The following is a 14723-nucleotide window of genomic DNA, read 5'->3' as shown; positions in this document are numbered from 1 at the left end:
CAAGTGTATCATGTTTCCTGCTTTTATACTCAAATTAGCAACTGTTTTTCTTATCTTGGAATTCCACATGGTTCCTGAGACACAAAACAATTTCCTTCTCGTCATATCCTGGGCTAACGTACTGAATGCAGACCTCTTGGCCACCTCCAAAATGCTTTGGGGACAGGAGACTTTTTTTTCTTGTCCCTTCTCTATCTCCTGCTGACATGTATAGGAAGATTTCAAACTCTCAGCTATAGCACTTTGGGTTAAATTTCCATAGGATAAAGCTGCTTTACAAAGTTTAAAAATCATACTTAAATAGTAAGTTATGGAGGGGAACAATTTCAAAAATCCATACTCTGTTCAAGTACAATTAATTTTGAATACATCTTTTTTATAAATCTCAGTTACGTATTAAAATTCTTAATGTGTCTTGTTCTAGTTGGTATATTAATTTTGAAAATGTCTTTATTTCATAAATATCTAAAAAATATATATTTGTTCATTAAAATTTGTATTTAAATATGGAAAGCAGTTTCTACAGTGAAGGAATCTATTGAAAACCAAGGAGGAGAAACATACATGCAAACGTTCAACTGCAACAGAAGTGTAAAGGCGTTAGCGAGGAGCACAGTGATCGGTGTTCGCAGTGATCTTTTCTTCACGGAAAGGAGTGGGAGAAGTGATGACTTTAGTACTGTGTGTGAAAGCATGAAAACAATTGCGGTCAAGTCGAGAGCAGGGAATGAGGAAGAAGGGCAACATAAACAAAGGAGGGGAATTAGTCCAGTCCCCCCTGGGGACACCTTTGGTATGACAACAGGGTGTGGGAGGTAGGGCTACAGGAGATGTAGGGTAGCTGAATTTCAAGTCTTTGTCTACAAGTTTTCTTAGTTCAGGCTAGACCCTCTGAGCATGTGGAAGTCATTGTAAGTGGCAGTCACAGTGCCAAATTATACTTAATAATGGCATTCAACTGCATTCAGCGACCTGGTTTCCTCAATCTTTGATTAATCCCAGCACTAGCCTTTGCATAACCCGGATTCGCCTGAACTGTCCTTAGATGTGACTTAGTTGCAGTTGATCATCTTTGTGATGTAATACATCTCTGAGTAGCTGTAAGAATGTCCAGTCAGATTTATGTCACATGCATTTTAACATTCTTAATTCTTTAAAAACTAGGTTGTTTCTGCTTATTTTCTTAATTTTTATAGCTTTATACTAAATGTAAATGTACTGGAAATTAAAACATAGGCACTGAAAAGAGAATAACAGTGTTATGAAAACTTTCATGGTTTCTTTAAAAAAATTTTTTTTTAATTTTTCTCTTACAGTTGTCCCAATATCCCCCATGGCCCCCCTCTGCCCAGCCCTTCCCCCGCCCCCACAGTCATCCCCACCCTGGTGTCCGTGTCCGTGGGTCATTCATACTTGTTCTTTAACTAGGCCTTTCCCTTCCCTCCTTTGCACCCTTATCCCCCGCCCCTGTCCCCTCTAGTCACTGTCATTCTGCTCTTGTTTCCAGGCCTCTGGTTCTATTTTTCTTGTTTGTTTGTTTTATTCACTAGGTTCCTCTTATAGGTGAGATCATATGGTATTTGTCTTTCACCACCTGCTTTGTTTCACTTAGCATAATAGTCTCCAGTTCCTTCCATGCGTCACAAAAGGTAGGGGTTCCTTCTTTCCTCCTGCTGCGTAGTATTTCATTGTGTAAATGTACCACAGTTTTTTTTATCCACTCACTTCCTGATGGGCACTTAGGCTATTTCCAGCATGTGGCTATTGTAAATTGTGCTGCTATGAACATGGGGTGCACAGGTTCTTTTGAATTGGTGTTTCAGGATTCTGAGGGTATAATCCCAGCAGTGGAATTGCTGGGTCAAAAGGCAGTTCCATTTTTAGGTTTTTGAGGAAATTCCATACCGTTTCCCACAGAGGCTGCACCAGTCTGCATTCCCACCAACAGTACACTAGGGTTCCCTTTTTCCACATCCTCGCCAGCACTTGTTGTGTGTTGATTTGTTAATGCTGGCCATTCTGACAGGTGCAAAGTAATATCTCGTTGTTGTTCTAATTTGCATCTCTCTGATGGCTAGTGATGCTGAGTATCCTTTCATAAGTCTGTGGGCCCTCTGTATATCCTCCTCAGAGAAGTGTCTCTTCGGGTCCTTTGCCTATTTTTTAATTGGATTGTTTGTCTTCCTGGTATTGAGTTGTATGAGTTCTTTATATATTTTGGAATCAAAGCCTTGTCCAAGGTATCATTGGCAAAAATGTTTTCCCGTAGGGTTGGATCCCTTCTCGTTTTGATTATTTTCTTTAGCCATGCAGAAGCTTTTTAATTTGTAGTCCCATTTGTTTATTCTTCCCTTTATCTCCTTTGCCAGTGGGATATCTGAAATTTTACTGCCTATGTTTTCCTCTAGGACTTTTATGGTATCATGATTTATATTTTAGTCTTTTCTCCATCTTGCGTTTATTCTGGCGTATGGTATAAGTTGATGGTCTAGTTTCATTTTTTTGCATGTACCTATCCCAATCTCCCAACACCATTTATTGAAAAGATTATTTTTACTCCATTTTATGATCCTGCCCCCTTTGTCAAATATTAATTGACCATAGAGGCATGGGTATATTTCTGGGCTCTCTATTCTGTTCCATTGATCTATGTATATGTTCTTATGCCAGTACCAGGTTGTTTTGATTACAGTGGCCTTGTAGCCTTTTAGTATAGTTTGATATCAGATATTGTGATCCCTCTTTGTTTTTCTTTCTCAAGATCACTGAGGCTATTCAGGGTCATTTTTGGTTCCAGGTACATTTTTGAAATATATGTTTTATATCTGTGAAATATGTCATTGGTATTTTAATAAGGATTGTGTTGAATCTATAGATTGCTTTGGGTAGTATGGACATTTTAATGATGTTATTTCTTCCAATCCATGAATGCTGTGTATGTTTCCATTTATTTGTATCTTTCTTAATTTCTTCCTCAGTGTTCTGTAGTTCTCTGAGTATAGGTTGTTTGCTTCCTTGGTTGAGTTTATTCCTAGGTACTTTATTTTTCATGTTGCTATAGTAAATGGGATTTTTTTCCTAGTTTCTACTTCTGAAGTTTCATTGTTGGTGTACAAAAATGCCTTCAATTTCTAAATATTGACTTTGTATCCCACTCTTTTGCCAAATTCACTTATTAGGTCGAGTAGTTTTTTGATGGAATCTATGGGATTTTCTATGTACACTATCATTAATCTGCAAATAACGACTGTTTTACTTCCTCCTTTCCAATTTGGATGCTTAGAGTTTCTATTTAGAGACTTTATTGAGAAAATATGAAGATTCATGTCTATACTATTCTTGCTGAGATTTATTTCCATATAATCAAGTAAATAAAATATACTATTGATCAAGGAAAGCAAAATAAGGGCTTACATTTTAATAGCTACCTTTAGTTTTCAATATTTCTAAACAAAATTTATAAAAATAGAGAACTAAAAGACCATCTTATTTCTAAAAAACATATAATTGGATAAAATTATATTGAAACACTTCTAGATCCTTCTAGAAACAGTAGGGTTCTTCAATTACTATATGCATTTTTAAATCCACATTTAGTTTTATTATAGACTACCAATTCAATAAACAGTAATTTTATAAATGGACGCATTTTTATAAAGTATTACACAGCATGCATTTGCCCTACACAACAAACTAGATGAGCAGAATGGATGAGTCTGGCTTTGCAAGAACTACCTCTGTGCATAAGCAAAGTTCCAGCAGGACTGGGGTGCAGGCTGAGACTTCCTGTTATCATTTCATATATAATTACCCTGATTTTCTCCCAATAAATTTTCACTCTTGCAGCTGGTCAAAACCCAGTCAAGACTCTGAAGAAAATGTGTTTTCTATCCATGTATAACCTAGGAATATTTTTCTTTTCTGATAACAGCTTATTGATAACATTAATTTTTATCTGTGTATGTAATCTGCTTGGTAAGGATTCATCCCCCCCTTTTTTTTGCAGAGATCCATGTAAGTGAATGTTTACATCTGTGTGATTTTCCAGTCCTATGACTTGTAATGCCAAACAGGAAGCCAATTTTTATTTACAGAAATGTTAGGTCTTCTTTTCTACTCTTCACTATTTCACAAGTTGGCTCTTAAATCTGGATTCTCCAGTAGTCATGAAATAGATTTGGAGGTTTGTTCCTCCCTCAGAGTCATAGGACTTCCTCCCTCCCTTCCTTCAGATCTCTGGCCCCTCACCAAGCATCCAATACTCACCTTGTCTGAAGGGTTCCCATGTAGCCTCTCTCTCTCCTCTGACTCTGCATCATCATTACTTTCAGAGCACTCATCACTCCCTGACTTTATGCTATATGTGTGTTGGCCTTTTTTTTTTTTGGTCTCTTTCACAAAGAGTTAAATTCTGGGAGGACAGGAGCTTTATTGATCTTACTCATATCTGTATCTCCTACAGCTAATATAGTTCTTTTAATAACATGTAATTAATAAATAACCCAACAGGCTCTTAATAAATATTTACTCAATTAGGAAACAAAATAATTCCAAGGGCTCTGAAAATGAAAGTAGTTTATATATTCCATACCAGGTTAATAAAAAATGTCACTACTTAAAAACAAAAGTTAAAGATCTCTGTTTATAGGCATTCAATATTTTAAAAGTGTGAGTTATTACTTGATACAGAGGCAAACAATACAAAAGAAAAATGTCAGACTTTAAACATTATTTTAGCTTTATCTTTTAAAACTATCATGAGTTTTGTCTTTCTCATGTTAAATTGATCCAAGTAATTTAGTTAAACTGGGAGTACTCTCAGAATATATAAGAATTACCCAGAAAAAATTTTAAATCTACTTGAAAACAATCTAATTTCAAAAAGTGACTTGGAAAATAAATTAAAATGTAAACGTATATGAACATATTTATGCTTTTTTTTCTTTATGTTTACCTGGTGTGAGTGCTGGCCTTTTTCTGTCTCCTTAAACTTACTCCCTTTGGTAGGATGACAAACTAAGAAAGGCCCAAAATAGAAGTCAGGTTGAGTGTGACAAACTTACAGCTAGTGCTTAAGATTTTACAAATTGAAGTAGAGATAAAGTTAATGTCTTAGGTGGGGGTAGTATTTTTCTAAGTAAATATGCATTTAAATGTCTTAGTGAGGCGACAGTTACCGATGATCAGATTACATGGAGATCACTGCGAGATAAACAGAGAGAAGATGAGGTAGAAGCCCAAGGTCAGAGAACCAGACTTTGGGAGAAAGGCAAGAGGCAGCCAAGAGGAAGTTAGAGAGATCATAGCCTAAGCAGGATTTAACAGGCCTTTGCTGGTTTTGAATGTAGGTGCCATGTGCAAGGGGCCCTGGGAGGACCTCAGCTGACACATAACAAGGAAGCCAGGAGCTCAGTCCTACAACCACCAGGAACTGAATTCAGCCAACAACTTGGATGAGTTTGGAAGCAGATTCTCCCCCAGAATCTCCTGTAAAGGATGCAGGTCTGTGACATGTTGATTTCAGTCTCAGGAGACCTGGAGCAGAGAAATTAATTAAAGCATACTGTTGCCAGACTTCTGACCCACAGAAACAGACTATTTCAAAGGGAAATCAGTTCCTGTACAAAGTTGTCCAGTAATGGTAACAATGGAAACCAGAAGACAATGGAAAAATATCTTCAAAGTACTGAGAGGAAAAATAAAAAAATAGACAACTGAGTCTACAGTAAACCTATCTTTCAAAGATAAAAATGAAATACACACACAAAGTAAAATACTGATATTTTGAGAAAAACAAAAATTGAGTGATTTTATTATTCTAAGTTAATTACTAAAGAATAAAACTAGAAAAAAAAGAAAGTTATTCTAGAGAGAAAATTCTGTGTAAAAAAATTAGCCAATCCAAGGGTTTATATTATAAATAAGATAACAAAATCTACGTTGTTGGAATAAAAAAAGTCAAGACAAAACTAGTCTATAGGAAATAGGAAAGTCTATAGGAAAATAAAGATTATGAGTAAAAAGTGCAAAATGAGCAATTGAAGTGCTTAATTGTTCAAAAAAGAGATAAAGATATTGATGTATAGACTAAGAAAAGGATGAAACTTCCGTAACCTGAAATATAGTATGGATTAAAAACAAATTCATTAAATATCCTAATTATTGAAGAAATATTAAAACATTCTCTTTATAATTTCTTTAAAGCATCCTTTTAACAAAAAACAGTCACTCTCACCATTTCTATTCAGCATCAGACTGCATAGCTTTGCTAGTACACAGTGAGAAAGACAAATAAAAATAATATAATGCAAAAAAATTGGAAAGATATCAAAAATACTACGTTCATTAATGAGAAACTCCAGTGCTGAAAAGATACCAATTCTCTTCAATATAGATATATTTTTAATTCATAAAAGTATTCTAACAGCATTCCTTAAGAAATTTGGCAAGCAGATTCTAAAATACATATGGAGATCAAAGTGCCAAAAATAGCTAAGATACTTAAGAAAACTTATCTTAAGAGACCTATAGATAGTATGACTTTTTAGAATGCTGTAGTATTCAGTACAGTGTATTTTTGACTTAGAGATGAGCAGAACAATGATGCAGAATAGAAAATGCAGAAATAGATCCAGGACAAATGGAACCTTGATATATGATAAGCAACAATTGCAACTCTATGGGGAAAGGCGCTCTTTTCAGAAAGCCATGTTGTTGTTCTGCTGAATATCCACATGGGAAAAAATTAATTCCTAATTTGTATCATATGAGATGCAAGAGTTCTCTTCTCTTGAAAGCCATAGGTTTCTTGGTAGGAGGAAGAAGGAAATTGTTTCCTTCTGCCATGGCATCTCAGCTTGCATCCTCAAAGGGGCCTGAGCTCTGCTTTATTTGATAGACTCTGGGTCTAAGGCTAGCTCAAGTCTAAAAACCAAGAGAAGGATCAGTCATGATTTTCCAATGGCAGATGTCAGCCAAGAGACTTAACTGTTAAAATATCAAGAGTACTAAAACTGGTAATGTTACTGAATAAAACACCCACATACTAAAAGTCAGTGGATTTCTTATATACCATAAATAACTAAGAAAATGTAATAAAATATAGTCATCTTAATGAGAAAACTATACAATACTTAAGGATACACTTAATAAGAATTATACAATACCTATATTAAGAAAATTATAAAATCTTGAAATAGGAAGACCATATAATATACAGATATCAGTTTCTTTAAATATATTCTATGCATACCAAAGATTGATTTATAAGATCTATTTTAAAAGGTCATATTAACAAGATTTATTTATTGAATTTGATCAGCTGATTCTAAAATTCTCATGGAATGTACAAAAATGTATAAATAAACCTCTCTTTAAAGACCCATTTCATAGAAATATATCTACCATTCACTGCAGCATAGGTTGTGATCATAAAATGCAATATTTTTTGTGGAAAAAATTTCTGAATTAATAAAAAGTGTTGGAAACAGCCTAAATGCCTTTAATAAGATCAGTTAAACAATTCCATATTATGGAATACCATGTATTCAATTATTAGATTCAGATAAATCTGTATGAAATTAAATAGGACAACTCTAAGAGATGTAATTAGATGAAAAAAAACAAGCTTCAAAACAAGAATAATAATATTTTCAATTTGGTTAACAAAAGAGAGCTAGAGATGTATAATATATATATAATTTACATGAAAATGCATGGGAGGAAAAAAATCAAATGCTGGCAATTGTTAAGTTTGTAGAGGGAAATGAATATAGAATAGAATGTTAAGGAGCAACTTTATTTTGCTTTATATTTTAAATTTTTATAAATAGATTTTAATGTGTGGCTTGTGTAATTATCTTCAAAAAGAAAATGTGGGGCACTTGTTGAATAAGGTCCAATTGCTTGTTGTCTTCTCAATAAGTATTCTCTTTTTTTCCTCTGAAAAAGAATGTTTAACTTGACATAGCTTCCCATTGAAAGCCTATAATCCCAGTGCCCTATGTAACCAGGTACGTGCAGGCAATTAAGTGCTGACCAGTCTCATGACTGGAAGTGAGAATGGCCAGTTCCTGACCTTGCCTTTAAAGTCAGGGATAAGTGCCATTCCCCCCGCCCCCCCCCCTTTTCCTTTCTTCTTGCTGGAACGCAGGTGATATGGAAGTTGGTGGAGCAACCATCTTGGACCAGGAAATGAAAACCACAGTCAAGAATGGTAGAGCCAAAAAAGAATGAAATCTCTCCATTCGCAACAAGTGGATGGCATTATGCTAATGAAATAAGGAGGACAAATATCACATGATTTCACTTACATGTGGAATGTAGAAGAAGAAGAAAGGGAAGGGGAAGAGGAGGGGGCGGGAAAGAGGACATAAAGTGTAGGAAGAGGAGGAGAAGGAGAAAGAGAAAAAGAAAAGAAAAGGAAAAAAAAAAATCAAGCTTATAAATAGAGAACAGATTGGTGGTTTACCAGAAGCAGGGTGTACAAGGCAGACAAAATGGGTGAAGTATGTAAAAATGTATAGCCCTCCAGTTATAAAATAAGTAAGTCATGGGGATGTAATATACAGCATAATGACTGTAGTTAATAATACTGCATTGCATATTTGAAAGTTATTGAGTAGGTATAAAAAGTTCTCATCACAAGAAAGAGAATTTGTAACTATGTAGAGTAAGGCAGGTTAGCTAGACCTACTGTGGTCATCATTTCACATTATATACAAATATCAGATTACTATGTCACACACCTAAAACTAAAATCATGTTATATGTCAATTATACCTTAAAAAAAAAAAAAGGAGGAGGAGGGAAGAGAGCAGGAGGAGGGAGGATAGAGCCCAAGGCAAGGGCCCAGGTGCCTGGTGCTTATAGCTACCCTATATCCTGGATCTCCTACCAGCATTTTTACAGAAAGAACACATTCAAATCTATTTATGTCTATTACACTGAGAACCAGCCCAGCGGGGTTCAGTGGGGTCTGAAGGATTCTGTACTGTTGAAAAGTCAGTGATGTTTCACTAATTTTATCCTCCCTAAAATAGCTCATTTTGGTTGATATGATCACAGTTTATAATAAAGGTCCTGCAGCCTGGACATATTTTAATAATAATTTAGTGTGGCATGACAAGCTGTTATTGCAACAATACAGGCTCCCATGATGATCAGTGTTCACTCTCGAGTACCCCCAAGTCATTCATTCAAAACTCATTCTAAAACCATTGAGGAGTCATGGCAAATATTTATCTTAACTTTTAGGAACCAATGGCATTCCCTTTAACAATAAAACTTTCCTATGCTCCACAATTCTTCTATAAACCTACATTTGATAAATTGATATTTAAATTCTCATTATGCTGAAGTCCAAATTGCCCAGACCAGAAGCTATTACTCATCTAGAATGACTGCATGTTAATTTACAACCTGCCTGGTCACCAAGGACTTCAATTCCTTCTTTTCAATCTAAAGATCTTTATTCTTAACTGGAAAGGAAGAAGTGAAAGGAGAGTCAAAGAGTTCTATTTTCTTCACTATGCCACTGGCCTTTATTTCATAATACACCATTTATGTTGCTGATAGTAACAGATTTTTAATGTTTTTTAATAGCTTTAACAAATCTAAGAAATGTCAATGTAAGAAAAGTCCACACCTGTAAAGTATTTTTATAAGAATTTTTCAGCCAAAATTGGTGACAATTGCCAGAAAACCACTTCAAGTTCTCTGGAATTTTGCAGTTGCTTTTATGCATTTGAAATGAAGGAGGGAACTTAAGGAAGATTATGAAGGAATCAGGGTGGGGGATTGGATTACCTAGTTAAGATTATGTCCTGTCTTGAAGGTGGTCCCTCATTCCAGGGATGTTACTTCTGACATTTTAAAGGTGTGTTAACCTAGATGCACAAAAACAAGGGAAAGGGCTTGTTTAAAGCAAAGATAAACCTTCTAATGAAAGAGCTATATGCCTGAAGTGTGACTGCCCACCATGACCTGCCTTGAAGAATTGATGATCAGATCATCCGTGGGGTCACTTTAGGTAGAACCCCCTTTCCATCCACAGGAGAAGGAGAGTGTGAACTGGAGAGGAAGGCTAAGGATTGTAGGGGACGGGAGGGGGCAGAGGTGTTTACTGTGCTCTGTGCTTCAGGCTTTTCTTCTCAAGGATGGGCCTCCCGCGCTGCCCGCCCTGTGCTGGTTCAAGTTTCATTTGGCCACAAAGCACTCCACAGTCTCAGCTCCCACTGGAACTCCCCGCCACTTCACCTGACTAGATTCTTTCTGCTCTTGTCTGCCAGGACATCAGGGAAGTTGTTGAAAATAGAATCAGGAAGCTCATTCCATCTCTCAAATATTTGCAGCATTGAGAAGTGCTCTACAGAGCGAAGGAGGTAAACATTCCCTTTGCTTTCCCTTTCCATACTTTCGCCAGGTCCAAGGCCCTGGTCTAGACTTTCTTCTCAACATTCTGGCAAGAAAGGCATTACTTTGTGACTGTGGCCAAGTCATTTAGCCACAATGAGCTTTTTTCTAACCTGTAAAATTAGAGCCAACAATTCATCTGAAAGCCAGTATGCCTAGTGTACCTAAACTCTGTTTTCCTTAAAAGCTTATTTTTACAGGTTGATCAGTTGTCCAGTGACAACAGGATTGTGCAATATAACACTCCTATGAGGAAGCATGACAGCTTCATTTTTAACTATCAAATCAGTTCTAATATGATAGACTAAAATTGCATTTGCCCTTGCCTGTCATATGTTGCAGGCATTTCACTCCTGTTTTTGTTTGCCCATTGATTTCCTTCTGTCATTCCTTCCACACTGGTCTCTATCTCTCCCTCTCTGAACTCTGTCTTCATGTTTAAATGAGGTGATAATAATACTTATCCCACAGAACTGAGAAGTGATTTAATGAGAAAACTCATGTAAAGCACTTACATTGTGAGGTCAGTAGATGGTAACCGTAAATAGTGCCTGACTTCTACAAAACCCTATTATTAATGTCTAATAAAATGAGTTGGATTAGAAAATCTCTAAGAGCTATTCCAGCTACCGTTTTAGCTAATTTTATGGTGATTACTTCCTAACTACAGTGAGTTCTTATGTGTTTCTTAAAAAAAAAAAGTCAAGCAACTAATTTGAGAAGACACTAAAATGAAGTTAAAAAGAAATAGTGGTCATGGACTTCAACAAAAACTAAAATGGGTTTACTAAATATCAAAATACACATTTTAGCAGAAATTATATTTAGATAAAATACGTAAAAATTAAATGACTACTAGAAAAAATGGAAGCTGAACAATGGTAGAGAATATTTTTCAGTGAATATAAATCTTGAACATAATCTCTTGTTTCTTACATTGTAACAGTGGCATTACTTTGTAATTTTAAATAATTCAAAATAATTTTGCCTTGACGAAATGTAGTTCAACAATGGAGAGAGAGAGCTTGTACTTTTCCGTAAATGGGGGAAAATACCTGTTTCACATCTCTTGCCTCTAATAGGGTTTTGTATAAGTCAGGCACTATTTACAGTTACCATCTACTGACCTCACAATGTGACTGCTTTATATGAGTTTTCTCATTAAGTCAAGAGATTAAATCAAGGGAAATGTGACACATGGAAGCTCATGGCTGATCAGCTCAAATAAGTTGTCCAAATACAGAATAATCTCAATAGTGTTTTCTACCAAATGTACTTTTTGGTTATAAATCAAGTGTTAGGTTTTAAAATAGTGTTATTAATTAAGAGAAATATAATATTCTAAATAGTTAATTTTTTTCTTCTGTTTTTCTATTGGTCTCTTTTCCTATTTTTTTACAGGTCATTAAAATTTTGAAAATACATAGCAAGGTAGCACTGGAAGTTGTTTTTGAGTTTTTTTAAAGGCTCATTTCCTCTTACTTGGTTCACACCCTATGAGAAGAATTCCAAGGGAGGAGACAGTAAAAAAAATGTCCTTGAAAAAAGTATGTATAATCAGTGGAATTGTGTACCACTGGGAGCGATTATCTTTTCTATCACAGGTTACATTAGAGGGTAACCTGTCCCATCCACCCAAAGCTCTCAGTGTCCCAGCACTTCTGTGTTGTCACTGAGATTGTGTTATATGTGCTAAAGTACAAACTTTTGCTTGAAACAACTCTGGTTTGTTTATTATTACAACCTGAGTTGGCTCTTATCAAAATGATGTATCACACATAGGCAACAGACATATCCTCAAAAGATAATAAGTCCTTTTTAATTAAAAAAGACATGGGAATTGATTATTAAAGGAACCTTTAGAAGATGATTTTTGGTAAAATGGTGATATGTATTATAATATTAAAAATCAAATAAATATTTTTAAAACAAGGTAGATATGAATTATGTGGGTCCATAATATACCTATACATAATTTTAAGTTTTTATTTATTTCAGACATATTTCATTCTGTTTTAGTCTGTTAAACAAATATTTTGTGGAGAACACCTTTTAAAAATATATATATATATATATGAATAACAGTTTACCTGCTATCCATTAAACATTTAGGTGCACAAGTTGTTAACATAGGAATAATACTCCATGGTGTAGAAGTTGTAACTTCAGTCTCTTTGCACCTTAAACACTAAATGCATGAGTACAAAACATACAGAGAGCAAGAAACTATGCTAAGAATTAAAAAAAAAAAAAAAGCTGTGAAACCTTTACATTACACATTGAAGCTAATTAAGTCTCAATTAGAGAATAAGTGTTAAGTTTTTAGCATTCTTTGACAACAAGCTAAGGGAGACAACAAGCTAAGGAAGAGCAAGAATATGTTACAATGCCATATTTTTCTTAGAAATTAACATTTAAAAGTAATTTCCACTAACCTCATTACCAGGATTACAATCAAAGGTGCAAATAATTTCTTCTCCCCTTCTCGCAGTCATTTTAAAGTAGCTGGATAGAACAGAAGACATAAGAGTGGGCAAGCGATGACATAAATCTGGGGCAATAGGAAACAACTGCAAAAAAAGACCCCCCAAAAGCAACAACAAATCACTTGTATATAGCCTATATGGTAGCCACATTTTGTTGTTTCAAATTACATTTATATTAATTAAGATTAGATTACACTAGAAATTCAGGGCATCAGTCGCGCTAGCCACCCTTGACGTGCTCAAGCTGAATGTGACCACACCAGGCACCACAGAGGTAGGCGCCATCCTCCCAACAGGCTTTGTTGGGCAGCACTGTCCTCTAATCACGGGGTCTGGAAAAGCACCCATGAAGATCTAGCTTATTTTAAAATTCCTTTAGGGTTATTCATATTTTATAAAGGAGTGATGAGACAGGAGAAATATGCTTCTATAGTGCTAAAAGTTTATATCATCATATGAGAAACATGAAACTTGCCTCAGATAATTGCAGGTTCCACTCTGATGCGTGACCTTGGACTCGTTACTTTTTGTTCCTGAGTCTTTTTCCTTTTATTTGCGAAATAAGGTAGCATAACACTTACCTCACAAGAAGTTTATAAATATTAGAAATAATACATGGAAAGGGCTTCCTAGAGTGCCTGACACATAATAGGTGTTCTAGTACGGTAGTTATTGTTTTTCTTAATTAACAATTGGCAAAGCAGTAAAGCCATTAAATGGTCACATGTAAAATCATACTTTTAAATAAAGTGTGAGTCTTTATTTGCTAGAAAAAGTATCTTGTAAGGCCTCGGTTCGTTTCAGAAACGTCACACCAAAAATGTCTGTGATGATAGTAATCACTGGACAGGGAGGAAAGGACCAACTCAGGACAGGAAAATATATACCCACAAAGGAATCAGGGAGCCAGGAAGAGGATAATGAGTAAAACTGTTCTGAAGGGGAAAGGGAAAGCTGATACAAGAAGAAAGGAGCAAATACATGAGGTGAGGATAGGGAAAAAACCCACTTATCTCAGATGAAGTTCCTCTTCATCTGTGCATTTTTGGAAACATCCCAGGAAGAAGTGTGAAATATAATGACATAATCAAATTGGAAAGGAAAAATTATTTCTCACTACAAGACTGTGAGGAGACAGTTTTTCCATTAAACTAATTTTCCTGTGCAGGAGAGGTTTATATGTCTGGAAGTTTCCAGAGAAAAAAAGATGGCCAACTGCTAACAACCATCTATTCCTGGTGTGCTTTACAACTTAAGCAAGTCACTTTAAAGTGATGGACCACTGTTGTGTGATATAAAAGGATGCACAAGGTCGACTGGATGGTATTTAATCCCTCCAGATTCAGAATGTAATGTTTATGGTAAGTGTTGGGCTCTGACAACAAAAATTTGAAATCTTTTAGATTATTCATCAGAAAGAGGCAGCCGAGAAAAGACACATGGCCCAGCTCCCGGGGGAGCATATGGAAAAAATAACACCTTCCCTGTCACTACGGATGAACCTCCCATAGGAGAGAGTAAAAGAGTCAAAAAGATAAAATTGCAGAGCCAGGGAGGAATCTTAATTTTCTCAATGTGTATTCCATGGGGAAAACATCACTTTCCTGAAATTAATCTGGGCACTGGACATAGGATGCTTGGAAGAGGAAGCAAATCACCCCTTTTATAGAACACGGGAGCTTTTCAACACCCAAATATAGTAGGAATATGGTGGATAAAACAAGAAATAAGGTGAAGAAAGAACTTAGCAAGTTGTGATATGTAGCTCAGAGGCCTTAGACTCAGGAATCAATTTCTATTTGATCCTGAAAAGTAAAGTCAAAA

The sequence above is a fragment of the Pteronotus mesoamericanus genome, unplaced genomic scaffold (genome assembly GCF_021234165.1).
Source record: "Pteronotus mesoamericanus isolate MK-2021 breed Mesoamerican mustached bat unplaced genomic scaffold, CSHL_Meso_final contig_20, whole genome shotgun sequence".
NCBI classification, from domain to species: Eukaryota; Metazoa; Chordata; class Mammalia; order Chiroptera; family Mormoopidae; genus Pteronotus; species Pteronotus mesoamericanus.
This window is presented reverse-complemented; position numbering follows the sequence as displayed.